At 48.8% G+C, this 26,271-nt stretch overlaps 1 long non-coding RNA gene across 1 annotated transcript in view; it reads right to left on the bottom strand.

The window, feature by feature from the left end:
* Positions 1–5,778: 5,778 nt before the first annotated feature.
* The window catches only part of LOC138549675 (uncharacterized), a 48,012-nt gene continuing 27,519 nt past the window's right edge, over positions 5,779–26,271 (bottom strand). Inside the window, exon 2 of the long non-coding RNA XR_011293455.1 lies at positions 5,779–9,391. This is a non-coding gene — a long non-coding RNA (uncharacterized lncRNA). The remainder of the gene's footprint in view (positions 9,392–26,271) is intronic.

Consider the following 26,271-nt stretch of genomic DNA (forward strand, 5'->3'; position numbering starts at 1 on the left):
ACTGAAATCAAAGCAAACGCTGTGAAACATACTGCAGCAAAACAACTGCCCTGAGAACAACACCAATAGTGACCTACCCTGATAAAACACCAGGCACTAATGGCCATAACCACACACCATAGCCACCACATCAACTCCAACCACACACTCAGGAATAATGCACAACTGAAACCAAAAACACCATAGCGACCTACCCTGGGACTAAACCAGGAACCGTGGACCCACAGATGAAAACTGCCCTGAGATACACCACAAAACGCAGTGACCTATCCCGGCACTAGACCAGGCACTACATAACAGAACACAGAATGAGAACAGGCACACCAAGCACTCTATACACACAAATAGACAATAACCCAACCCATACACACAGCGACCTACCCCAGTATCAAAACTGGGCACCATGAAAAAACAACTCCTGCTGTCAAATAGCTCAATGCGCACTCTCACACACAGACATGGTGAAATGCTTCGGCAAAATACAGGCACTAAGAACCCAATGCAGAATAAAACATGCGACCACACGTGCCCAAACTACTTGCATGCACCTATACACCGCACTCACACCCCGAACACTGATAACACTAAGCATGCAACAATATAAAATTTAAAAGGCTGATAACATTGTGTAATGCATGGAGAATTGAGTGCAGAAATCATAAATACCACATGTGGAAAGATGAAAACATTGCATAACACATGGGAAGCAATTAGGTACTGTCCCCCAGCATGGAAATACGGCCCACAGAAGCAATCCGGCATGAACTTCTGGGCACCACAATGTCAATGTTGCATGAAAGTCAGTGTTCCAAGTGACGGAGGTCACACTAACGCATTTACTACCCTGACTAAGTTCAAAACCCCAGTCCGAACTCCAGGGGGTTAACGTTACCTTGAAACGAGGTTCCACCCCTAAGATGAAATACAACAATGGCACTAGTCGTTGCAGAATTAATCACATACATCCCGCAGAAGTAGTGACATTACAACCTCCCCTTCCCCTCACCTGGGGGTTGCAAAGAGAAAAACACCAAACTCATATACATAAGGTTCAATATCCCACAAAAGGCCACAACAAATGACACCACAGGGAACTGACAACGGCCTTCAGCAACAATATCCCTAACACTACACTGGACCTTGAAGTGGGACTTAAAATCAGACTTTTAGCGCCTATCCTGATAACGATGGGCCACAACATATACAAAGCTACTACACTCATTTGCTCATGCATAAGGCCCAGACACTAACCTGACCATTGCCCATTGCCGAGAAGAATACCAGTCCGATTCCGAAACCTTTGTGCCAGGTCCAGAAACAGTAAAAATTACAGGTAATTGCTCACGATGGTTTGCCTGGTACGCAATTGTTCTCTAACAACAGCCTGTTCATGTTCCAATAAAACACTCATAGGAAGCGAGTTCCTTCTTCCTCACAACCCCTGGGAACGAGCTTGCAAGGCTGGAAGTATACGATCAAGCACAAACATTTAAAACATCCGGAACGGCCGGGAGCTGTGCGGGAGCTGGGCGATGCAGGCAAACACGCAGGACAACATCCTGCTCTGCGCACGTGACTGGCTGGAGACGCCCCTGCCAGTTGTGACGTCACCAGTCCAACTGGAGTTGCTGTCCAAGCAACATCTTGAGGAGCTGGCATCGAACTCCTCCAAGGCCCCCTTCACTACCAGGCAACGCGATGAAAATGATGCAAACACCCACGGGAACCAGCACTCTCTCCTCACGAGCACCACAGGTGTTTAATGAAAGGCTCTCTCCACTGATCTCACACACCTCACCGCCAAAAGAGAGCACAATTTCTGCCCCATCACTACAACTGCAGGCGCTCATCCCCTCACCGCCGCAACTACGGCCCGCTCCAGCCAGGGGCTTCGGAAACATCACCCGCACCATGCAAATGGAATGAACCTTTTCTTTTCCTCCCGCTACCACCGCATTCAGACCTCCCATTGACCAGGAACGCAGCGGGGCAGGTCCGCCATCTGACAGCTAGCGGATGGCGCACCCCAAAGATTGGTCACAGGATGCCAAACTTGACAGCTCCAGCAGCGCACCACCCCTCGATGACTAGGGGCAGGCTGTAACTTCAAACAGCACCTCACAGAACCGCCTCAGGAGCTGAATCGGTCTGAGAGACACGGCAAAGTCCAAAACATAACTGCCACCGGCGTGCCACTCTCTAAACACGAGGGGCCACAAACTGCACACAGTGGCCAATTAGACACAGACCCGCCTGGGTGTGGCGGGACATCACAGGGGCGGTGTTCCAGGAGTGATGCACGCCCCCAGCTGCACCATTAGGAGGGCAATCCACCTACCATCCCATTCTCATTGCCAGTGTAACAAAGTGGATGTCTGGATTCCAAAGGTAAGTTTCAGGAGTTTTATTGTCCTTGACCTGTACTCCATAAGTAACATGGAGATGGTAGGGGACACAGATGACACAACATCAATTAGGGGAACGCCGGGCTCACCCCCACACCCATCTTCTCAACTCACAGCTTGCTCTCTCACTAACTGTCACCAAGTAGAACACTCCAACACCAACCTTCCACAGCTCATGACATCACATACACACAGCTGCTCTGTAAGCCAGATTACAACAACACTCAGCTTCCCTCTTTGAGGCATCCCTCAGCTGCCTTATCTTCCTAGCTCATTCCTGACAGTCTATGCGCGATCCAGGATTGGTGTGCTTCCAATGATCTCTGCCTTCTGCCCTTCTGTGAGGTAAAAAACATTGGAGTTATCTTCGACTCCACTCTCTCCTTCTCTCCTCGCATCACAGACCTTGCCAAAAAGGCCCACTTCCAGCTGCACCTCCTCAGAGGTATGTTAACTTTTCTCACTTTCCCCCAGAAGTTCACTGTCTCCAGAGCCCTGTATCTCTCCAGGCTGGCCTACTGCTCAATCTACCTGCCTCTACTCTCCTCCCTCTGCCCCTAATCCAGAACAGGACTGCAAGACTTATCCTTGGCCTCATTCCCAGGGACCGCATCTCTCCAGCACTGAAATCTCTCCACTGGCTCCCTGTGGCTGCAGGGATCAAGTTCAAGACTCTCTGCATCGTCGACAAGGCTTTCTGGGACCAGGGCCCACACTACATCCGACTCTCTCTGCTGAAATACCTTCTTTCTATAGCCATTCGCTCTGCTAGCTCCAACTCTCTGAGGGTCAGACGCTTCTCTAGACAGAAAGTGGGGAGTAGATCTCTCTCCTCTGCAGGTGTCTCCCTGTGGAGCAGCCTGCCTGCCCCTCTCTGACATGAGCCGGATCACCTGAAGTTCCAGCAGCAGCTCAAGACCTTCCTTTTCGCCTCTGCCTTCTCTCTCTCGCTTCCCTGCTAACTTTCCTGTCTGCTGTGTAGACTGGCTGCCTGGTACCCTCAGAGTTTCTCTGGGTACCAGGCTCTTCCATGACCAGTCTTACTTGCACTGGCAAACGGCACACTTAGGGGCTGTAAGCTGTAATCCCAACAGCCCCCCTGCTTTTTTCTCCTCATCGGCGCACCCGCTCCTTCTTTTCCTCTCACTCTTTGGCTGGCCTCTCTTGGCTCTCTTCCTGCTCCCACCTGTGAGGCCAAAAACCTCGGGGTCATCTTCGACTCCACACTCTCCATCACTCCACACATCTCTGACATCTCTAAGAAGTCACACTACCAGCTGCACCTCCTCAGCGGTATTCTTACTTTCCTCTCCTTCCCCCAGAAGCTCACTGTCTCGAGAGCTCTGGTTCTCTCTAGGCTGGTCTATTGCAACAGGCTCTTTCTAAATCTGCCTGCTTTTGCTCTCCACACTCTGCAACTCATCCAGAACAGGACTGCGAGACTTGTCCTTTGCCTCAAGCCCACGATCCGTATCTCTCCAGGACTGAAATCTCTACACTGGATCGCAGTGGCTGCGAGAATTAAGTTCAAAACCCTCTGCATTGTCCACAAGATCTTCTGGGGCCTGGGGCCACAATACCTTCAACTCTCTCTTCCTAAATATCTTCCTTCTCGAGCTATTCGCTCATCCGCTTCCAACTCCCTCAGGGTCAGTCGAGTCTCCAAGCAACGAGTTGGTGGTAGATCTCTTTCTTCGGCTGGGGCCTCCCTCTGGAACAGCCTCCCTGAAACTTGAGGAGAATCATTTCCGGTTCCGGAAGCACCTCAAAACCTTTCTCATTGCTTCTGCTTTTTCTCCTCCTCTCACCTGCTGAATTCCTGGCTGAAACTGAACTGGTTACCTGGTCACCCTCTGATCTCTGGCCCAGGTCCCAACCCCTGCCAGTAGCACTCCTGCATTGCCTTCCAGGCAAACCCCTGCATTTGGGGACTGTCCTCTGTATCCCTTCCAGCACTTGACACCCGATGTCTGTACTTACCCTTGCACTTGCCACCAGCTGGCCGCACTTTTACCTATTGTTATTTATTCTTTATCCCATGAACTTCACAGCCCCCCCCGCACTCTTCCCCTTCCTCCTTCCCATGCACTTGCGCAATCTGAATTACACCTGGCCTAGTAGGATTGTTGTCTTAGTCTTCTCTCTCTTCCCCCTCCCTTGCCTCATAGCACCTTGAAACACTTGGGTAAAGGCGCGTTATAAATGCCATATCATATCATCATATCATACTAACACTTATGTACAGCTGCACTGCCCTGGCTGCATTTACTCAGAGACAGCGGTCCTGTTCGCACTTCCCCTTCATCTCTCACCTGAACTTCCTCCTATACAATCCCCTTGCACTTCTCGTTATCACACTTGCACGATCCGAATGACACAAGGCCTAGTAGAATTGTTTATCTTGTCTACCCTCTGCCTTCCATCCCTTGTCTTGTTGTCCCTAGAAGCACTTGTGCACAGGCGCTATATAAATGCCATATCATATCATATCAATGTAGGGCCTGGCGTCCACTAACCCCAGGCTTTCGGGCTTAGGGCTTACAGGTAAGGAGGCTGTCCCTTGAGGAGGGTTGTGGGAAGATCCTCTTGTCTGGGTGACTGTGTATGGATAAAATGTGGGGAGCAGTGACTAGTTACCTTGGATACCGTTTCACTGCTCCGTACAGCTCGATAAGCCATGATCCTTCCGGGTCTGGTTGGCAAGCACCGCCAACAGTGCCGGTAAAAGACGGATGCCGGGGTTGATACAGCCCTCACTGCCATAGGCTGCCTGCTCCCTGTATGGGGGCTGGGCAGTTCTACAGCTGATTGGCTGCAAGATCTTTAAGCAGTTATTAATGCGACGCGGCCCGGTTGTCGTGGTTACTGGTTGCTGCATCTCACTGAGACTGCAGAATGTTCTCAGAGTTCCACAGGGGAAGTGCTGTGAACGTTCCACTGCTTCAATTCACGGCGAAGCACAAGGAAAAGAAGAAGCACTTGGCAGCTGCAGAAGACTCCTCTAGCACAGAGTGCAAGTCCAGGAGAAAGAGAAAAGCAATCAAGAAAACAATGGAACTTACATTGTAGAGTAAATGTGGATAAAAATGGGATGGGACCTTTGGGTTTACTGTAATTTCTGTTAGCACAGTTTGACTTTGTGTGGAAATAAAGTGGTGATGGGATGTAGCGGCATTTAGGGCGTGTGTGTGTCTCATTGTGTTAAGGATTTCAATCAGGCGACGCACACCTTAGTCTCGGCCCAGTATGCAGCGCACGACTGAAATACTTATGTTTTATAGATTAGATTCAATATTGAGATGATACACCACTCATATCACACCCCCTTTTCATATACCCCGGGTCACAATGGACCATGAACAAGGCTGGTTGATAAAATATAATATTTATTTATTTATTTGAAAATTAAAAGAAATCCTACACTTTTTAATACGGGGGAGCAATCACCAATGGGGTGATAATAACAATAGGAATGTAATCAATTCACTTACTTTAACCTTCTATTGACACATCTACAAAACACCAGGGAGTAGGAGCACTTTTTGATTTTAGGTAAGATAGCACTTGAGTTAGAATGTCCCCCTGCAATGTTCCCTCAATCCACAAATAATAAATTCTGAGTGGATAAACAGAAGCAGCAGGTAATCAGGAATGACAAATGGGAAACAGAATGGAAATCGGACCTTCCCTCCCCAAATGAGAGAGAAAAACAGATTTTAAACCCTTGCAATGTTAAAAAGACACTCGGAAATGGATGAATAAATGTATGAACGTGTGTAAAAACCTTAAAACAAATATTATTCCTCACTACAGCAACCATGTAGAAGTACAAACAATCACAAGCAATGTATAATCAAGAACATACAGTTCGAAAATGAGCAGCAGGTTTTAAAACATGTTTGCAACAAATAACACGTTGGAAAATTAACTTTTGCAATTCCTGCCTAAATTTACCAAAACGGTTTTCAATAAAAACGGGTGACATCGCAGTGCAGTTTTAGATCATAGGTACCATGTGGAAGTGAAATGAGGTCTCTAGCTGGTAAATTGAGTTAGTTATGGAAGAGATAGTGAGGTGCGTTTTTAGGAAAATAGAACAGTGAAAAACAGAAAAGCGGCTTTAAAATGGATTGCACCTTGACTTAAACTGGATTTAATGACTAAGAAAAAGAGAATGCCACCAGTGAATCTCACAGTTACGCGGCCGTTGTAACCCTTCACGTGGTGTACCCCGTTTCCTTTATGGAAAATTAATTTAATCAAAATCACTAATGGCTTATGTTCTATGCGAAACAAAAATGAAGAGAAAATCGGCGCTGACACTAGGAATCAAAGGCAGAGTTTCACAGATAATGCTGACAATTTTAACAAGATATCAGGGTCAGAATAGGATAACCTAGAGATTGGGATAGGACAAAACAAGTCAAGGTATACTATGATTTTCTATGGTTCCTATTGATACTAACAGTCCACTTTTTAGTTTTCGGATTTTGGACAGTCAGCGCTCTGATCACCACATGGATCTGGTCTAACAAAGGACAGACGGACAGAATCAGCAGGACAGGATCAGCTGGGCATGGACTGGTTACCGGGTAGCACCTCTGGACTGGCAATTCTGGTTACTGGATAATATGGGTCATCAGGGTAGCAGGATGGCAGCAGCATGCAGTGAGTGGCGGCAAGCCAAGCTGGATCAGGATGCCAAAGGTACCACAGTTATCGCCTTCTTAATGGGAAATTAATGGGTTTCAGAATTTGAGGCCTTGCTGGAGCAGGATCAGCAATGCTTGGCCTTGTAGTTGGGATCTGGAGTCTGGATAGATGACAGGAACAAGACGCCGGTGCAGGAAAATCAGGAAGAGTGTCCATGTGCGTGTGTCAGGGACCCTTATTTATAGTGTAAAATGACATTATCAAAATATAGGCTGGGCAGGGTTAACTACGCACGCCCCTAAACTACTTGGATTGGGCAGGGGTGCTAGTCTCCGCCTTGCTCTCAACTGGTTGGATTTCTAAGGGAATGATGTCAGTTTAATGAGGTGAGGTTTACAATGTCCAGAAACACCCACATTTACTTTACTGAAAATCTGATTTTTCCAAAAACATACATTTCTACAATTGCAATCTCTTGTCAAATGATACACACAGGTTACATATTATGTGCAGCACAGATCAGTCCAATCCTCCAGTCTGTGCAACCTTGTTTCGCCTTTCAGATACATTTTGGTAATTGTAAACATGAAAGATTTGGCCTACAATTTCACAATTTTGTACACAGATGCAAATTATCCCCAGGGATGTATATACAAAATGTTATGTTTGCAACATTAATACTTTCCTTGGAATCTGTCCCTGCATTTTGTAACTTCTGTTCCCCATGCAGCTATGAGTTCTACCTAGTTTTAAAAGAAAGCACATAGAATTACTTCCAAACAGTGAAAGATTTACATTTTTCCAAAGTCCTGGGGCAGAGATAAAAGTCTTTAAAGTTTATTTATAAAATAGCCTATAGAAGCAAATGGCAGTCTCTTTGTTCCTAGGTCCATTTATTTTTCTTTAACTTTAACTGCTGCCAACTGTCATTTCCTTCAGCAGGGTGGGGACATCTCCCTTGACTGGAATTATATGGCCCTCTTCACAGCTCCAGATTCCTTCCCTGAGAGCGCCATTATTTGGTTCCCAGCATAGACAAAAGTCTGTTCAACCCCGTAATTACCAGGGGGTTGCCAGTATCTGTTGAGAGCTTTTATGATAGTCCCCTTCCCCTTGGGCAAAGTTTCAGCCTGTTATCTGGAATAACCTATTTCTTTTTAGCTTGCAACTTCAGCACAGTTGATTTAAAATCTTCATTTCCTGATTTTTGTGTCCTGAATTAAACAAACGTGTGGAATAAAAATAGCATATGTGTGTACTATCACCAGCCTCCATAAACCCTTTAACGTGCTAAGTAAGCAGACTTTCATTAACAATTTATTTTAATACAGGCCATTTTTCTTACAGTCAGCAAAGCAAGCCCATTTTTCACATGTGTTAAAAACTGCTAGCATTTCTTTCTTTAAATTCGATTTGGCATCTGTCTTTCTTTCCAATATGGTTTACACAACAGTCTGGACAAGGAAAAGGTCTCCATAAAATTGACATGTGTACATACAGCTCTGATTCCTTTTCAAACAGTGATTTTTATGCTTTTTAGCCAAAGTTAAGCGCTTTTCTGTGTTTGATGCAGTACAGCTTTTGTTGGTTTTTAGGTTTTGGCTGGCACATCCTGTCATTCTAGAATAAGGGTTGGTTTTGGTGAGGGACAGTGGGGATAAGGATAGGCTTGGCAGGGTCTTTTTACTCACAGTGGTTTCAGAATGAACAGATGGAATTAGCATCAAAGCAGCATTTTTAAAGGGTGAATATGTTTCATTTTGAGGGGGATTTTGGGTTTTCTGCAAGCACTGCTACCTGTTCACTTGATGCCATTAATAGGTTTCAGAACACACTGGCTACCTTTTTCAGGGTGTCCCCTTGTTCCATTTTGCCTGAAGTGTGCTAGGCAGGGTGGTGCAGCCATTTTTTTGTTGCTGCCAAAATGCAGTTTTGAGGTCCCTGTGCGTACAGGAGCCAGCGCAGCCAGGTTGCTGTTTCTCGCGCAAATGCAGCTTAGTGAGGTGAGGCAATGCCGTTGAGTGGGTCAATATATCCCACACATCACCCAAAGACTTCTCTTGGGCTTTCCAAGTCGAGGGGGAGTCGGGCACGTGGGATTTCTTTCCTGGGCCAAGGCAGGATCAGTCAGGTATGAGCCTCTCTTCCATCAGAGAACGGTGCATCCTTCTCCTCTCGTTGTCTCTGGTCAGAAAGTGGAACGACACCCTCTTCTTTCCCTGGGATCTTCCTTTCATGGTGTGGAGTGACACTTCCGGATCTCCTTTGGTTTCTCCCTTCCAGGTTGCCGGGACATCCTCCTTGGTTGTTAGATAGGCGCAACCAGTATGAATCTATGAAATAGAACACAAACCGGTTACAACAATTTCTCACTAACTGCCCACCAATTGGGTTGACAGCAGTGGGATACACAGGCATTTAATAATAACAATTGATAATGAAGGAAATACTCCCTGTTACATGATCATATTTATAAATCCTATCAGCTCCCTTCTGGTTCTTCTTTTCCTTATTCTCAGGTTTCTGATGTCTCCTCTGTTTGATTCTCTACAGGCTCCTCAATTTGTTGCAAAGTATGCCTAGGGTGACAACTCTTTAGCTGGTTAATATGGACCCATTTCTCTTCTGTCAATTCGCCTTTGGGGATGCAGATTCTGTAGGCTAGGCCTGGGATGGTGACCTCTTCTCCATGTTTGAACTTCAATTTCCTACGGTAGCACTGGGGCTGACTGGAAGGCTTTCTTTAGGACTGCCAGGGCCCTGAGATTTACTCTTCAGTTGGGACTGGGCTTGGCAATAACTGGGATCCAAATGAATCTCAAGTCGGTTGAGGAGGTGACTGCCCATGTAAAAGGCGGAAGGAACACCTCGCACGACCCAACAATTGTGTTCGAAGCTTTTGTCACCTCTAGAAATTTTTATCATACAACTGCTAAGCAGAAGTTGTTTGGAACGGGAAATTTCCAGGCCCCATACCCATGGACAAACTGACTCAACGGCGGTCAGGGCCTGGTCTTTTGGGAGTTTCTTGAATAATACTTCGCTGATGAAGCTTTCTTCGCTATTCAAGTCAACTCGGGTGAGGACAGACTCCTTCCCGTCATTTAACTGAATCGGGAAGAAGAGCTGTTCGCCCTTCTTCTGAATGCCAGCTACACTTGGCGCTGGTTTGTCATCAATTTGGGCTATAGAATTGGGATTTTCAGATTGTGAAGTGGTATAGAATTTCAAAGTATTTCCTTCCAGTGGGGAATGCCACTTGAGACTGGAAGGAAGGCTGATATTCAGGAATGGAGAGGAGTTCCCATCACCAGTTTGTTGTCCCACAGCAATTATTGTAACATCGGGTATTTCATTATTTTGAAGATGAAACTTAATTTGATATGGTTTTTGTTCAACCCTGTGGCATGTGCCATTTAGACTAACATGGTTGACGCTCTATTTTAACTTGATTGCCCTGTGAGTCGGGGTCCAGAGTACCTCATTCATACAGTCTATTAGGGGAGACAACCTACCGAGGATGTCATTCCCTAATAGACAGGGGGTTCCCTCTGGAGCCACGACTATGACCGGGTGCTTCATCTTTTGTCGGCCAATTTTTATTTCCAGCTCTGCAGTCCCCTCGACACGAATTTCATTCCTGGCGAAGTTCTGAAGTTGTCCAGGAAGAGGGGTGAGAGGGATCTGGTATCTCTCCCCCTTTTCTGAATTTAGCTGCTCAAAGGCCCTTTTTGACAGAAGAGTGGCTTGGGATCCAGTGTCTACCAGTGCTGTAATCGCACATTGCCCTTGTACTTGGACGGAGGCATAGAATCTACCTTCTTTCTCCTCCAATGGGCAGAGGTAATGGGCATTCTGTGCAAGCTGGGTAGTCAATTTCCTTATTTTTGACTCAGACACAGGTATAGTTTGGGCATAATTCTGTGTTGGAGTCTGGGGATCTGTAAGAACATTTTTACACTCTGCTATCTGGGAAGTTTCGGCTCCCCTTTTTCTGATCCTGGACTGCCCCCCCTTTTTGGAAGCAGTCAACAGAATGGGTTGGTGAGATTTGGGGTTCCTCTGGTGCTGATTCTGGGCTGCCCCCCCTTCTAGGAGGCAGTCCCCAGAATTGAGTTGGGTAGTTTGGGAATCTGAAAGAAATGTTTTGCATTCAGGGATTCGAGGAGTCTCGGGCTCCTCCTTTTCTGATTCTGGGCTGCCCCCCCCCCTTTTGGAGGCAGTCACCAGAATTGCTTTGGGGAGTTTGGGAACCCCCTTTTTGGATTATGTCTTCTTGATGCTCATTCTGGGGTTCTAGGATGAGTGATTCAGAATCAGCCCCCACTCCCACCCAGTCTTCATTTAAATCCCTTGGGACCCATTTTTCTTTGGGAGGAGTCCCCCCTTCCCTGAAGGAGAAGATCTTTTTCCCAGAATCCTCTGAGGATTCCTCTTCTTCAAATTGGAGGACACTAACTTCCACCGCAAAATGGGTCTTTTTGGGTTCTTTATTTCTCCTGCCCGCCCTCTGTTCCTTGGGTGGCAGGTTTTTTGGGGCAGGAGATTTCTATTCCAGCTCCTGGGTGTCCAGGGGCTTTTCACGAGTAAGGAAGGAAGCTTCCTTTAGGGCTTTGCACCCCCTTACCCCAGTGTATCCTCCTCTGGAACCGGTGAGTTGTCTGGGTTCTCGCCCCGTCATTATTCGGGGGTGTCAGATCCTTGGTTTGTGGGGTTCTGAGCTGCCATGTTTGTCTGAGGGTTCTGTTGAGCCCTCAACATGAGACTCAGATCCTGGGTTAGGTTCTGGACCTGGCGCTTCAGTTGGGACACCCGTTCCAGCTGGTATGGGGGTCTCTGGTCAACCCTAGGTGGATCACGGGAAGGGTAGCTATCCCTTCTCCCATAGTACCCTAGATATGGCGAATTCTGGTAACCCTCCACCCTTGGGCTCCCCTCTCCCAGATTGGGTGGTCTGGGTTCCTGAAAGCGAGGAATGAAAGGAGGGTTGTCCTGCAGGTTGGGGTTTTGTGGGTATCGGGGAAAGAAGCTTAACCCAGCATTTGGGGAATTCCTGCCCTCCTGAAGGAAGTTAGGAGGGAAGTTTCCCAGTGTAGCACTTACCTGGTTGGATCCCCCACCTTCGGCCGGGGGAATCCAGACATATCCCAGCGTTGGTCTGTTGCCCTTTTATCAGGGGCTGATATAATCAGGGGAGTTAGGGGTCCCATTAGTGGGATTACCTCCCTGACTGTCACCTGTTTGTGACTGGCTAGAAGGCTTTCTTGGTCTTGGATTCTGATGACTTTGTGCAGGTGTATTTTTAGGCTTTTATTCAGATTTTTATTTTCTGCAGGTTTTTGGACCTCATAAATGCGGGTCGCCTGCTCTACGACCCAGTCCAGAGTTCTTTTCTCGTGGAAGTCCCTCGCCAGCTGGGTCATAATATACTTGGGGAGTGTATGAAAGAAGGTGGATATAAACTCCCTGGTATTTGTGCGCACCCTCCTGGTTGTCTGTGCAAAGGCGCGTTTGAGCTCCTGTACAAACTCTCGTGGGGCCTGATCTTCCCCGCACTGCAGATTGTAGGCCGCTTTGAGAGTCTCCTTGGGATTTTGGTGGACGGAGAAGTGTTTCAAGATGGCCGCCCTGTAGATGGACCATCTTGAATTTTTCTGGTCCTCCAGTCCAGCAAAGAAACTGGAGTATTCTGGGCAGAATGTCCATTTCACATACTCGATACAGTTCCAGGTGTTCCCAAACAGAATATTTTGCATTTCTATGGTAGGGGGTTATGACACTCCTAAGGGCCTTAATCTGCCTAATAGGGTCGTTGGTCATAACTCGCTTGAATTTGTTTGCCTTCTTTGGCCTAGTCACTCGAGTCCACTCACTCTCAGACTCAGAGGTGCTTCTAGCTGAGGTCCCCCCTTGATCATCTTGGCCCTCCCGGATTCTGTGAGCTTGTGAGGGGCTCACAGAATGGTGGGGCTTAGTTTCTCCACTCCTGTGGGACACAGGAAAGTAGTCTTCTGACTCCTCCCCACTCCCAGGGTTGGCAGAATATTCCCCCCATTGCCCTAATTGGGTAGAGGTCTTCAGGATACTCTTTTTGGGCCTCATCTCATTGGGTTTTTCATGAAATTGGACCAACTGGTCCCTTGGAAAATAATATTTCGGCGGATCTAATTCCCTGACCCTCCCCTCATAGGAGACTTCCCTGTCAGAGACATCAGCCTGAATGTTTGGGTATCTATACAGGGACGACTTTCCATCAATTTCTGCGGGGCGCTGACCTGTCAGTTCCATCATGCTGGGTCTATTGAATTCTGCTGGCCTCATGGTTTCTGGCTCATGTGAACCGGTAGACATGAAGCTGGCAGTGTTCACAGTATTAAATAGGTTGGCGTCCCTTAGCATAGAGGTCCTTATACTATGATCCGGGGTTACCCTGTCCCTCTCTACCTGTTCGGGGTCTCTCCAGTTAAGAATAAATCTAGCACCCTCTTGCTCCAACCTTACTAGTTTCTCCTTTTCAGCCCCTGCTTCTAGATGAGAAGCAAAGATCTGAGATTTTTGTTCAGCTATCAAGGCTATAATGGCCTCTATGACCCGCTCTTGCATTGCCACTTGTTTGATGAGCCCATCATTTTTTCACAGAGAGCCTCATTGTATCTCTGCATATCCTGTATGAACTGGGAATACTGGGACAATTTCTGCTGCAGGAGACTCACCTCCTGAGTTTTATCATCTTTGGTCTGGGTGTTCTCTTCCAGAGCACCCTCTACCCATCTGGCGTGCTCCAGTAGCTTCACATACTCTGTTTTAAGTTAATTTAGCTCCTGGAGGCCTAATTCACTCCCCTGTAACTCGGTTTTTAACTTGCTTATTTTCTGGCCTAGGGCGTTCTTCTCTTGATTTAGGGTGCCCCTCGGTTCAGCCAGGTCATCCCTTTGTCTTTTGATGATATGGAATTTCTGGCGCTCTTCATCAAATTCTGTTTGAGAATGGAGGTCTCTCAAGATTAACTTATTATTTCCCTCCTTCAATTCATCTATCTGATTTTGCAACATGGTTATTTGTCCTGAGCAGGCCCTGTTATAGGTTAACTGTTGAGTCAGCTTCTGTTGACTCTTGTACAGAGAGTCAACGTTCTCCTGACACTCTATTTTTGCTGCTTCTAGTTAGGCCGCAAGGACTGCATTATTTTGCTGTTGGAGAGCCAAATCCTTTTTTAATTTTATGATATAGTTTGCAGATTCTACCTCCAACTCTTGGCTCTTTTGTAATGTTTGTTCTGCCAAACTCAAAACAATCTGGATTTTATTTAACAGTTCAGATTGATTCTGCGCTAAAATTACATTTTCCTCCTGCCATTCCCGTATCACTCCCGTGTGGAGAAACAGGTAGGCCGTGATGCTGGCAATTTTGCTTTGCTCCTCTTTAATTTTTAGAGTCATGTATAACTTGCTTAAAGCTTGGTGTAATAGGCCACTGTCCTGCCATGTATCCAGGTCCATGTCAGTGACCTGTTGGGTTGTGTCTTGTAGCCAGACTTTCTCATCCTGTTCTGGCCACTCACCTCTGACAAATAGCTTGTACAGAAGGTGCTCCCTGGCCATATTGATCTCTACTGGAACAGCTATTTGAGAAAAGTTCTTTTCTTTCTTAGTTATTTCGGGGTTGATTTAATTTTACTTTTATAGACACCGGCCTGGTACTTTTGTTTTGGGGGGCGCTTGTACAGTGTAACCCAGTATCCACAGCACATAAGGTATTACTACCCTGCAGGTTAGTCTGCTGTGTTAGAATGTCACGGGTGGCAACCAAACTCAATCCCCAGACTCGAGCCCCCAAATTTGTTAAGGATTTTCAATCAGGTGACGCACACCTTAGTCTCGGCCCAGTATGCAGCCCACGACTGAAATACTTATGTTTTATAGATTAAATTCAATATTGAGGTGATACACCACTCATATCACACCCCCTTTTCAAATACCCCAGGTCACAATGGACCATGAACCAGGCTGGCTGATAAAATATAATATTTATTTATTTGAAAATTACAAAGAAATCATACACTCTTTAATATAGGGCAGCAATCGCCAATGGGGTGATAATAACAATAGGAATGTAATCAATGCACTTAGTTTAACCTTCTATTGACACATCTACAAAACACCAGGGAATATGAGCACTTTTTGATTTTAGGTAAGATAGCACTTGAGCTGGAATTTCCCCCTGCAATGTTCCCTCAACCCACAAATAATCAATTCTGAGTGGATAAACAGAAGCAGCAGATAATCAAGAATGACAAATGGAAAACAGAATTGCAATCAGACTTTCCCTCCTCAAACATGAGAGAAAACGGATTTTAAACCCTTGCAATGTTAAAAAGACATTTGGAAATGGATGGATGAATAAATGAATGAATGTGTGTAAAAACCTTGAAACAAATACTATTATTCACTAAAGCAACAATGTAGAAGCACACACAATCACAAGCAATGCATAATCAAGAACATACAGTTCGAAAATGAGTGGCAGGTTTTAAAACATGTTTGCAGCAAATAACACGTTGGAAAATGAGCAAACTTTTGCAATTACTGCCTGAATTTACGAAAACGGTTTTCAATAAAAACGGGTGAAATATGTTAAATCGTTTTTTTTTGTTGGGGTGTAGCTGTAGATCATAGGTACAATATGGAAGTGAAATGTTATGTTATGTTAATTACACTTAATTTAATTAAGGCGCCAAAGCCCGCAGGCATCCAGGTGCCGAAAGACAGAGGTAGTGGCAGACAGAGCTGGAGTTATTCTATTCAAATAATATAGGGGTCGATTCATGGAACAAACGTGCGCCGAAAATCCCAGTGCAAGGAGGCGCAAGCGTGAGAAATCAATCGTGCGATACAAGGAAGGCGCTGCGCTAGTTTCCCGCTGGTCGTGCGCCAAATCCATGCATGTCGCACACGGGCACACACGTCATCAAACGGCGTGCGCTATGCGCACATCAAAAGCGCACATAGCGCGGCGCACACAACAAAAGTGGGCGTAACAGTGGGCGTAACACGCGGAATGGGGAACAACGTGTGAAAAAGAAGGCGTAACCGGGGAAGTACTGCAGGGAACTACACGGAACGCCCACACGCATGCGAACAACCCGTATTCATGGATTTGAATATGGGAAACCCGCGCACGGCAAAAGACGCGCACAGGCGTCAACGCGTCCGCCACACGAAGGCAGGCGGAAGCGTCCCTGTGCACAGTACAAAAGTGCACGCAAACAACAAACACGTATATACAGCTACGATGAATGCCCCATTTGTCGCAGCACTGATCGTGGGACACCGCAGGAGGAGACTAGCCAGGGCACGCATTTTCTCACCACGGACAAGCCTTTTTGGGATGCCTGACGACCAGGTCTACGGCAGGTATAGGTTTCCACCCCACATCATCCTAGACCTGGTCAGGGAGTGGGAAGATGACCTTACATCACCCACCCTTTGCTCCCAAGCATTGAGCCCCTTGGAGAAGGTGCTCAATGTCCTGCATTTTCTGGCCACTGGGTCATATCAGCGGACCACTGCCATAGTGGGGGGGGGTCTCACAGGCCACGCAGTCATGCTGCCTACACCAGGTCTTGGCAATCATGACAGCGCGCCCCTCAGTCTGCAGGCACATATACATGCCCAGAGCACCCGCAGAAAAGCAGGCCATGGTTCTGGAATTTTACAGGGTGGCACACTTCCCCAAAGTGCTCGGTGCCATAGATTGCACCCATGTGGCCCTACGTCCACCTAGGGCCACTGAGCACATCTACCAAAACCGCAAGCACTGGCATTCCATTAACGTACAGGTGGTATGTGATGCACAGGGAATCATCACCTCTGTCTATGCAAACTACCCTGGCTCCACCCATGACAGTTTCATATACAGAATGTCCACCCTGAGCCGGGCCCTGGAAGCTGGGCAGCATGGTGACACATGCATGCAAGTCACACACAGACAAATACGCAAACCCTAATAATCTCAACTATTATCACCTCCCCAGGGGACAGTGCCTACCCTCTGAGCAACCACATGACGACGCCAATCCGGAAGCCCACCACACCACCCCAGGTAAGATACAACGCGGCCCATATTGCAACCAGGGCCATAGTGGAGCGCACATTCGGAGTGCTCAAGTCACGCTTCCGCTCCCTTGACCGCTCTGGCGGGCAGCTACTCTATGCACCCCCAGTAGTGTGCAGGATCATTGTGGCAGCATGTGTCCTGCACAATGTTGCAACACGGCAGGGCGTACCGGTGGACATGGTGGTGCCCCCACATCTCCAACCACAGGCACAGGCGCCGCCCTTGGGAGGGGATAGGGCACGTGGCGAGGAAGCCCGGACTCAGCTTGTGGCCACATTTTTCACCTAAACTCCCACCCCTGCGGAGTGCACACAGGCCTGGCACATACCACGTGACAATCGATGATGACAAAGAGACAGTCAACTGTCACAACCTTACCACCCTGCGATTGTTGCCATGGAAGTTCCACATTGTGTGCATCCCTAGTTACTTAAACACAAGCTATCCTGTGTGACCAAAAGGCACACATATGATATATGATATGATATGGCATTTGTAACACGCCTATACACAAGTTTTGCAAGGCGCAACGAGGCAGGGAGGGGGGAACAAGGGAAGACAGACAACGATCCTACTAGGCCAGGTGTCATTTAGATTGCGCAAGTGCAGGGGTAGGTGGAAGGGAAAAGTGCAAGGGGAAGGGGACGGGGGAGTGCAGTACAGGGTAAGTAGAATAAAAAACAAATAGGCCAGCTGGTGGCAAGTGCAAAGGTAAGTTCAGACAAGTGTTGTGAAGGGGGGGCTGTAGGGATACAGAGACAGTCCCACAGTGCAGGGGTTGCCAGGGAGGCAGTGCAAGTGGAGAGTGGCTAGGCCAGGGACCGTGGTCGGTGAGAGTGGCCCAGTTGCAGATTCACTGCAGTTTCAGTGAAGAAATCAGCAAGGGAGAGGGGGAGAGAAAGCAGAAGCAAAGAGGAAGGTGTTGAGGTGCTTCTTGAAGTGGAGATGGTTCTCCTCAAGTTACAGGGAGGCAGGAAGGCCGTTCCAGAGGGAGGCCCCTGCCGCGGAGAGAGATCTTCCCCCAGCTTGTTGCTTCGAGAAGTGGCTGACCCTCACATGCAAGGTGTGAATTACACACACCTGCAAAACAGGCCATGACCATCCCTGTTATGTCACTCAAACCCTCCCAAACCACAACATGACATGGCAAGCAATAGCCATACACCAACACAGTACCAATAAGGTACACATTGCCATGTGAAAAATGTAAATTGGCATCAGACAATGATGCCTGACATGGAATCAGATGAAATGACTGACCAACAACCTCCCACCCAAAATAAGTCATTCCCAAATGCATCACAAAAGTAGTAGCCGCAACATAAAGAATGCCTGTCTACATGCACATTGTGCATTGTAAAATCAACACTGCAGCTTCTGTGTGCTGTGTCCAACTCCTGCAACACACTGCTCAGCGCAAAGCACAGTGAACAGCCATTGTGTGTGATGCACACCCTGAGCATCACATCTAAGCGACAAACCACATCAAAAAGCAAAATAGGCATGTACAGGATCCATAATTGGTCACAGAACATGTGCTACAGGGACACAGTGGGCAGCAGAAGGCAAACAGAGTGTACATGTGGATATCGAAGGGTGGTTGTACATGTAGTGCATCATAGTGCAAGTGTGCGGGTCAGCAAGGACATGCACTCAACATATGCATGTGCAATCAATTGACCATCAGTGTCCTCTACACATCACATTTGAACATTCACCATGTGTACACCCCAGCATGTCAAACCACAACTATCCCCTCACACCTGAAAGGTAAATATAACACATGAACATGCATTGATCAGCAGAATACATCATGTACATAGGATACCACAATTACAATGTCAGGGTTCCCATTACACTGCAGGGCAAGGCAACCATCAACAACAAAACACCCCCCTCCCTCACAAATGACCATGAACCACTGAACAACTGCACCTGGGTCATGGAGCCTTCAACCCTTATTTCACCTGGCCACAGGATCACAATTCCCCTTCGTCACCATCTCCGACCTTGTGTGTCAAAAGTTGCCTGCACCCTCAGAGTCCACATTCATTTGCAAAGACACAAAATCCAAGGCAGAAAAACGAACCTGAACAGCCTCCAGTAGATGACTTGAAGTAGCAGTACCTCACAAAGTCCAAGTACTACCACAATGATGTAACAACTAAGGTAGCATAGTAAAACAATGTCACAACAGGATGTGAGCCATGTGTGGTACATAACATACAATGATGCACCACGAATGGATGTGTACTGTCACAGCTCCCGTGTACAGGCGCAGGAGTGGCATGAAACAACCAACCCCACCGTGGCCTGGGTGCCTGCAAGGTCAAACTCACACAGGCCTCTGAGACCCTGGTGGGGAAGGAGGGTCAGGGATATGCAGTTGGGACAGCCGTTGGCATACTGGATAACTGGAATGAGGGGCAGGAGAGGGGAGTATGAATGACACGTGAAAGTAGGGAATGCACTAAAATGGAGTACTTGCATTAAGACATACGCAATCATAACAAACTTGTACATCATTGTCAGGGCCTTCCGGAGTCCAGGCGCAGGAGTGGCACAAACCAACCACCCCCTCTAGGGTTTTGGCACCTGCAAGCTTGGGGCTTAAACAGGCATCCGCAATCCCAGCGGGGAAAGAGGGTTAGGGAACGTTGGTTGGATAGGTACGGGAAGCAGGAACACCGGGTAGAGGGTACGGGGTTTAGAATTGGATAGGACTCGGGGTGATTATGGAAAACAAAACATACCAAATTGAATTACACATTCATCCATGCAACAGTGCACCCCCCAGCAAGCCTATGTAGAGCAGATTGAAAGAAAAACAACAAGACACTCAGCTCTTGTTTTGAGTGCTGGCCTCCTGCCTGCGCACTCTCAGGTCCGGTTACAGGAGCACTTCAATGCTGCAAAGAGAGCCACAGTTAATGATCTGTGCGTGCCCATAACACACAAACACACCACCAAATATGCCCCATAGCAACAAACTACTCTACAAACAGACAATCTGGTGTGGATGCTTCGTACCCATACGTAACATTCCCCCTGTGATGGTTCATACACAGTCAATGCAGTAAGTCAGGCGCCGGTGGGTGCGTGGCAAATGGAACACCAATGTGTCACGATTCACACAACATGCAATGTTCCCTGCGTAAGCAGACAGACGCATATAGCAAGGTATGACTTCAGAAAAAGTCGTGTCCCACCATGACCGTAAATAAATTGGCAGTTCATGTTTCAAAATGTACATGGAAATGAAATGCACTGCACCCGAGTCTGTCCCTTGCTGTATGTCCCTGTGAGCTGCTCTTTTCCATGTCTCGGAAGGCAGCATGGGTGATACAAGTGCCTCAATGGCCCATGGCGGACCGGAGGGTATGTGCCACTGCCCCTGCAGGTGCCCCAGACAACCTTACAATCAACTAGCCATCAGTCCACCAACACATCTGAGCTGTATTGTGTGCTTCAACACCAAGATTCGTCCAAGCTCACCCTCAGTGCTGCCACTAAGCCTGCATGTGCAACTGGCCTGGTGGAAGCTTTGCTGTGTTGTGGCCCCCCTGTGCTGCTCACCTTGCCTGGAGTTCCTTGGAACACGTCAGCATTTCTAGGATGTATGTCTGCAATCCCTGTGCCTCTGCTTGCGCACACATGTGCATGTGGGCACCAACAAACGTGTCCAGAATCCAGAAGTCCAATGGGCCATGTCTGCTGGAAAAGGTGGTCGGGAGGCTCATCCCCCTGCAGAAAGGGCATGAAACACATGATTAATGCTTTAGAGTCATCTCTGTGTGTCTCTTCAGGCATCTCATTACTGGACCATGTCAGAGACATACATCAGAAATCACACCATCAGTCCGTCTTTTACATCCAAAGTGTGGAACACACTATCTACGGCATGAATTGCAACAAGCACGTGTACAGTAAAGATAAGAAACATACAACACAATGCATAGCAATGAATGTACACATTAATCATGAAACACCCCATCTACCAAAAGTAGAACAGTGTTCAATAACACCGCAATCATCCCCACTAGGGGTGTTAACACAAGTTACACAGCACCAGACATGCCACAGATATGACTGTCCAAAGCCCTTGTGTAATAGGCTGTTACACCGAACCATCCTTGCGAGCCCATGGATAAGGGAGGCAGGAGTGGCATATGTGAGTCAAGGACCCCAAGCAGCAAACACATACACAAGACAAGCCTGAAGGGCCCAGCTGGAACAGACTGTGGATTCTTTCGAAAGCCACAAAGCACTGCACCGTCACATGAAAGCACAATAGACAAGCAATTTTAAACTATATTAACTAATTACACCGACTATGAAAAACCTACATTACCTAATTAAACTAACTATCAAACAGAAACTTAACTAACTAAACTAAAAGAAAAATCAAAAATGGCCACATACGACCCGGGGGGAGGGGAGGCACCCAGGAGGGGGGAGGTACAGGGTGCTGCTCAACACCCACATGCGATGATGCTGAGCAAAAAAAAAAAACTCCATGGGCTCAACGCCTGCACAGCCCGACCTATGTGGGAGATAGATGGTCATCCGAGTCTGGCTCATCCTGGAAAGGAGGATGTGGCACAGTAGCCTGGCCACGCCTGGCCACAGCTTGCCCCTTGAGCCTGGTTCTATGTGGCGATGTGACGTAGGTCTGCATGCAGAACCTCACGTGATACACGTGCTTCCTCTTGCAAGGTAGCAAGTTGCAGGAGTTCCTCCTGCAAGGCCTGGCTGGACAACCGCTGCACCTCCCGGCAAGCCGGTAGCTCAGCCGAGATGGTACGCTCAAGCTGTGCAAACCTCTCCTTTGCCCGCTGCCTCTGGGACATCATAAGGACACCCAGAGTGGATTTGAGGGAAGCATACTCCTCCCTCAGGGCATTCATGTGCGCTTCTGCGTGAGCAGCAATTGCTTGACGCAGAGACGACATTCCAGCCTGGCGTGCCCTGTCTGAGGCCGCCATGCCCAGCCTGAGCGAGCGGGCCGTGGACCGTGCCGCCTGCTGCTGGAGAAGCACCTGCCTAGCAGGGGGGAGCACAGATCGGGCCACACGCTCCATGCTCTCAGCGATGTTCTCCATTGCTGCCCCCTGCCATTATGAATTGGCAGTCATGTCTTGCTCCCACTCAGTATACTGCGGTTGCGCGCGGCGACCGCGTTGCTGGGCTTGACCCCTGCGGGACCCAAGGACTGGGTGTCCTCGCTGTGTTGGCACTGCCCGCGGCTGCACGACTACATGCCCCGTCGACGTGGTGGCCCAGGCACATCAGTGACTGGTGTGGAGGGTGACGCTGCGTCCCGATCCACCACGGGCGGAGGAACCAAGAGTGTCTGACCCATCAGTGCAGGTGTCGTGGACAGAGGAGTGTCCACATCAGAATCACTCACCCCTGACACATGGACTTGATGCTCATCCAACTCGACATGGACGTCAGAGTCGTCATTAGGGCTGGACTCGTAGGCAGCCAGAGACAAGATGGACTGTAGCACTTGGGGGTTTTCGTGGCCTACCACCCCACAACCCCCACTTGTGCCGGGTTGATGTAGTGGTAACAACCCTGTGTCTGGCATGACAACACCATCCTCCGCCTCCATTGCGTCATCACCTGAAAAATAGAGAGAAAAAAGGTCACTACACATGTCAGAAGCACACAACACACACACACACACACACACACACACACCGACAACAAACACATCAGGCAGACATGTGACACACAAAATAGAACCTGGCATGCATGCTGGGACAACTTTAAATTGCTTCTGTGATCAGACCTGTTGAAAGGTGGCAGTTTGCATAGAAGTGGGTCTATGCAGTGCAGCAAATGTGTATGTCACTCACTACCTACATGTACAAGGACTCCATGGTGTGTGTCAGGAAATGTGAAGGCAGTGCAAGGTCAAATTCAGGCATCACGTGCACTGTGCATTCAATAGGTAGCATATCTACAAGCAAAGCACCCCTCCACCCAAGTACAAAAGCAGGGATGTCTAGCATGGTATCAAAAGGCTGACCATAGACCTGTGTATTGACAGGCAGTGTTGACTAGCATCAACAGCTTAATGTGATTCAAGTGACAACACTGCAAATGATGGGACAGTAAGCAGGACACATGATGAAAACTCTGGAGGCCGCCCACGTGTGAAGAAGACACTACAACAGTCAGACAGAGTCATTGGCCATTAAACGGGCTGAGGCCTGTGACCCACACAGATTGTCAGACCCTAAACATGTGTGCAACGCAGTACTGAGCCACAGTTGACATGGGAAGGCTGATGAGATGCCATGCAATGTATGTCAACCAGGACTTGTATTACAGTGATCATCCAGTCAAGGACACATAGGGGCATACGTGCAATGCACATGGAGCATGAATGGGCACTCATGTCCCTGCGGGGCATCTGACCTATGCACAGTACAAGTGAGATACCCTGCATCAAGTACTAAGGCTGTACCACACAGCATATGTCTGGCAGATTGTACGCTGGACGTTAGCATGTACATAGGACGCATGAACAGGAAAGTACACAATGGCAAGATTGAAGCAGACCAGTGCAAAGGTGGAACTGGGGTGCAGAGTGGCGGAGGAAGGGCAAGGGAGCATGCCTACATGGAGTACCCGCATGCAGGCAGAGGACACATGCATGTCAGTCATGCTATGACATTGTGCCTAGCCTGAGAGGAAGGTCACCCCACGCCACATGCAGAAGGGCCAGTGAGCTGGAACATGGACCGGAGGGGTATACTGGTAACCAGCATGTGAGTAGGGTGCAATAGTGGTGATGCGGACAGTCCCCGTCTGCTCCACATGTCCACCATCCAGCAGAGCAGACATGCATCACGGAAGCATTGCATTTCTTACACATCAGAACCATGTGCAAGTCACATGTAGTGGCAATCATGCACAACACATCCCACAAGTAAAACGCACACGTCCTCAACAAACACGCATCAACACTCACTGGACTGGGCATCAAAGTCCAGCATCTCTCCCACTCCTTCGACCGATTCAGGTGGTATGAACTCCGCAACGAGTGACTCATGCGGAGTGAGCTCTTCTTCCTCTGGTGCAGGCCCACCGCCAGTCACCAGAGTCAAGTTGTAATTTGAGGCACGCTTAGCCTTAGCGCTGCGTTTGAAGTCATGCCAACGCTTTTTGCACTCTTGCGCCGTGCGCACCTCATGGCCGAATGAACTGACATGTTCCGCAACATGCTTCCAGTGGGTGTCAAGGTGGGCAGCCGTAGTCTGACTATTGGCACCCACTATCATGTCACGGCTGTGGCCCCGCACGTAGTCCATGAGGAAGTCCAGTTCCTGCTTGCAGAAAGGCTTCTTCCTCAACGTGCAGGAGGTCGTGGCTGTGTGTGGGGTCCCAGCCTGTGCTGCAGGTGCAACCTTCCTCCTCTTGGACTGTGGCGCAGACCCTGGCTGGCTAATGCCACCCTGACCAGTATGGCCAGTGGGTTCGGTGGATTGAGCCAAGGGAGTGGCAGGTGGAGGGACGACCAAAGGCCTGACTGTGTCAGTGGCAGCTGGGTGCCCTCTAATGGACCCTGCGCAGCAACATCCGCTGTGGCAGGGTCATTGACCGCAACGGTCCTGGTTGGCAGACTCACAACCGGGGTGTTGTTGTGTGCATCTGCCCCTGCACTTGCCAACACCCGGCTGTTCGGGGCAGCAGATGACGTAACTGCCCCACGGGCACATGTCTTGGTCAGAGCAGCCCTGCATGCCCCTACGGTTTCCCTCCTGGCCTGTTGTAAATCTTCCAAGGGCTCCTCAAGTGCCAACACAGCCTGCGCTGGCAGACCCTGAGCCTGGGTCGCGGTGTCCACAGCTGCACCTAGAGGTACCACTACCATTGGGCCCGTGGCAGTCGATGGAACGAACTGCTGGGTCACACGGGCGCCAGTGCCAGATGCACAAGCTGCATCTCCCGGAACCACAGGGGGTGGTGGCATGACTGCACCGACACATGGCACACATTGTGCTCAAGAGGCGCACCCCTGCCTCTTCCCCCTCTGTGGCCACCCTGGACACCCTGGAGTCCCCCTACTCCCTGGTCATCACGGCCATGTCCCCGGCCACGCCCGCCACGAGGAGTATGACCAGCTGAGGTGCCCCTCACCTTTGCTGGCCTCCCAACCATGGCACAGATAGATTAGTGCCGCCACAGATGGAGTAGTGCCAATGGGAGGTGTACAGCACAATTGACCTGGGCAATTGGGGTGAAGGGGGTGGGAAGAAAGATGTTAACAGCCCTCCTGCACCTGCAAGGCTGTATGTGACCCCGGTGATGTAGTGACGGGTCACGCAACGCTCAGGCACCCCAAAACTGCAGTAAAACCGTGCACGCAACCCTGCAGCCTACATGTGTGGAATCAACCTCCCGCAGTACGCGGTGGCACCGAGTAACACGAATAACGCACACGTGTGGGACACGCAGGCTACTATGACCTCGAAAATGGGTGCGATACACAGGGGCACCCGCAGTGGGAAAAATAGCGTGTGCGACTCACCGTCTGACTAGCGCGATGCAGAAAAACACGCGCAGCCAATACCCACGCCAAAAGAAGAGATACGTCCTTGATAGCTGTGAAGTTGTGATGGCGCACGAAACAACAGGAAACAGCAACACACGTAAGTCTCCACTAAAGGCACGTACAGCGAACTGCTGCCCCCGCTCACCTTTAACCCGTGCTGAGCTAAACGCCCGCGCACATCACTTCACTTACGCGCATGGGCCCTTCCCTCGGATTACACGCATTCACACGCGGACGTGCAGTTTTTCACGCGCACTGAACCACTATGCTAATGTCAGGAGGAAAACGGCTGCGCATGCCCGCGCGTGTCACGTCACAGAGGCGCTTATGCTTGAATGGCCTTTGGTCCAATGAAAGCGCGTACGAGAGCTGGCGCGCTTACGCGCTAGGGGCCTTTCCTCGAATCTCACGCTGACGTGCACATTTTTCACGTGCCAAATCACTCCGTATCAAGCTGGCCACGCGTTCACACACGGAAGACCACGCTCCTGCCCAAAAGGCTGAATCACTGCCCCCCAGAGCCCTGAG

The sequence above is a fragment of the Ambystoma mexicanum genome, chromosome 1q (assembly GCF_040938575.1).
Source record: "Ambystoma mexicanum isolate Mex_15411 chromosome 1q, UKY_AmexF1_1, whole genome shotgun sequence".
Taxonomy (NCBI): domain Eukaryota; kingdom Metazoa; phylum Chordata; class Amphibia; order Caudata; family Ambystomatidae; genus Ambystoma; species Ambystoma mexicanum.